Source organism: Mastomys coucha, unplaced genomic scaffold (assembly GCF_008632895.1).
Source record: "Mastomys coucha isolate ucsf_1 unplaced genomic scaffold, UCSF_Mcou_1 pScaffold15, whole genome shotgun sequence".
NCBI lineage: Eukaryota > Metazoa > Chordata > Mammalia > Rodentia > Muridae > Mastomys > Mastomys coucha.
The window spans coordinates 89,475,802-89,478,780 of NW_022196897.1; positions in this window are offsets into that span (position 1 = coordinate 89,475,802).

Genomic DNA, 2,979 nt, shown 5'->3' on the forward strand with positions numbered 1-2,979 from the left:
TTTTTGGAAAGGTGAAGTAAATACGCAGTTTATTTCTAGGTCAAATAAAAGCTTCCATTTATTGCAAGGGTTTATATGAGGTTTATATAGGGTTCTGTATTACCGGCAATTATATAACAGGCCATCACGTAGCTCAGAGGGATATAGAATAATTAAGTTGTTATTGTAAAATGTGCATTTCACGTTGGCATTGTGTGGAGTGAGGGGAAGGCAGGGAGATCATTGCCTTTGGGAAACTTGTAACCTAGAAAGCACACAAATACATAAAATAGACTCCCTTTGGGAGAGAAGGTAATTACCTGGCTTGAAATGTGGCAAAGATGCTGAGCTTGACATTTCTATTTTCCAAGATGTGTGTCTCAGGGTGTTTTATGACAAGTGGTTAGAGGACCTTACTGTGAGGATTTAAAGCCGGCACCTTGGCTTGTGTGTCCCTGCACCCCCGTTGGGGGCGTTATCTGACTTCAAGCGCCACCTGCTGGTCATCCCTCAACTCGCTAGCCCAAGGGTGTCCCAGGGAATGACAAGCCTCCATGAAGGATATACTTTCAATTATTTCATAAAACCGTTGGCAAACACCAGTGAGTCTAGATGTGTTTAATTATCGAGATGTCAGAAACATGCAGCTAAAGCTATGTTTAATTAACTTGAAAGTACTTTAATGTCTCTCATCGAAGTCTTTTTCCCCTTTAATTCTAGAAAAGGGATAATGAAGCAATGACTGACTCTCCTGGCCTGTAAAATGCTCAAAGAGGTTGGGAGATCTGACTGCTTAAGGTGGCCTATTTAAAACAAATCCAATTATATCTTTCCACAGCCTAGGTGGCCTGCAGGTGCTCCCTGGGAGGGGATGTTTGCTCTAACTCAGCAGTTCTCAAACCGCAGTCCCTGAGCCTGGTTATCGGCATCACCATGAACTTGCTGGAAACAGGCTCAGGGACCCTGCCCACAAAGCACACAGAATAGAAACTCTGCAGGGGGCTGCCTGTCCTGGAACAGACCCTGGGGGCAATTCTGACTCATGTTCTGAAGTCCCCCCACCCACCCACCCACACAGGGTTTCTCTGTGTAGCCTTGGTTGTCCTGGAACTCACTCTGTAGACCAGGCTGGCCTCGGACTCAGAAATCTGCTTGACTCTGCCTCCCAAGTGCTGGGATTAAAGGTGTGCGCCACCACTGCCTGGCAATGCTCTGGTTTTAAAATGGTTATTTTACATCAACTCCCAGCTAGCAGGATCACGCATTCTAAATTGTTAGTATTCAGGTTAGTATGGTTAGTATGAAGGCTAACCGCTGAGGACTTCACACACGTAGACAAACACTGCCTACTAAAGGCCCGGCAACTGAGACTGCTCGTTCAGCTAACAGCCAGCTTATTCTTCATCTGACACACTTCATCACAATTCAGTCTAACATTTTTTTATCCGTGTTCTTCTGTTTTATTATATCTAGTTGAATATGGCAGTGGTGTTCCAAGAATGGAGAATTCATATCCACAGACTGAAATATAAGGCATTCTCACTTTACCTGGAGAGGTAAACAGTATGAGCACATGTAAAGTAAGGTATATCACGATGAGCTGAACCTGTATTTCCATCATGAATGAAGCTAATGCTGAACCAGCCTTTTATATATAATCCCATTCTTAAGCCGCAAGCTGCTGCCAATATGTGATTTGTATGTCCTTCCGTATAACACTTAAATGACCAAGATGAGTTTGTTGTAAGATCCGGAGAACCGAGTCTTACATCCAGGATGTCGTCCCACTCACAAAAACACAGAGACGGAGAATGATGCAATTAGCATGAGGTTTTTAATGATCCAGTATACTGGGGTCATCCAGCATTCAGGCAAAGGCGACCCGAGGAACAAAAGCACACACCTTTTATACTCTTTCAGCACATAGGTTTACAGCATGAGTTGGTTATCTCTCATTGGTGGAGCCCATTGTCTTTTGAGTCCATTGACCTTTGTCCTCCAGGAGAGGAGGAGATAGATACCTATTGCACAGGAGGGGGAGATCCACCCCCTCCTGGGGACGTTTCCTGGAGCCACCAGGCATTACTGCCTGAAATTAGGGCATCTCTTGGGGATGGATGTTTGATAAGTAAACTCTTCTGAAGCTCTCTGTCTTTAGGCTTAATGGATATTCCTAGCTCCTTGGTATTTTTATGAGGTGTCCCTGTTTGCTTAATTCTTACAAGTTCACTGTACCCTAGCAAGTATTTCCATTTGAGCTTGTGCAGATATTTTTAATCTGTATAATACCTGTTTTGTTATACATCTTGCAAGTATGTGTGTGTTCCAATATAATTTTTATGATGCTCAGAATTGAACCAAAGCCTCCACGTGAGCTAGGCATGATGCTATAGAGGTCAGCCTAATACCACACCGGCAGGGACAGTAATCATAATTATTGCTGTGTAGTTGTTTTCCTTTGATTTTGTTTGAGGCAGAATAACCCTGTTGCCTAGGATAGCCCAGAGCTCACTATGTAACCCCGGCTGACTCTGAACTTGCAACACTCCCCCTTCTTACTCCTGAATACTAGTAACATAATCATACACCACCAGACCTGGCTAAGCCCAGGATTGCATAAAAATAAAATGATCTCTGCCTGGGTGATATAAACTTTGTTGCTAACCCCAACTATAATAGTACAACTCACGTTAAGATTTAAGAGGTGCCTGGCAGTGGTGGCACACGCCTTTAATCTCAGCACTTGGGAGGCAGAGGCAGGCAGATTTTTGAGTTCGAGGCCAGTCTGGTCTACAGAGTGAGTTCCAGGACAGCCAAGACTACACAGAGAAACCCTGTCTCGAGAAAACCAAAACCAAACCAAACCAAACCAAAACAAAACAACAAAAACCAAAAAACCTTAAGAGGTAATTAGCCCAGATCTTCTTCATCCTAACAAAGGGATCTCTGATACTCCCTCCATCCCTCCCTCTCCCTTCCCCTCTCCTTCCCCCTCCCCCC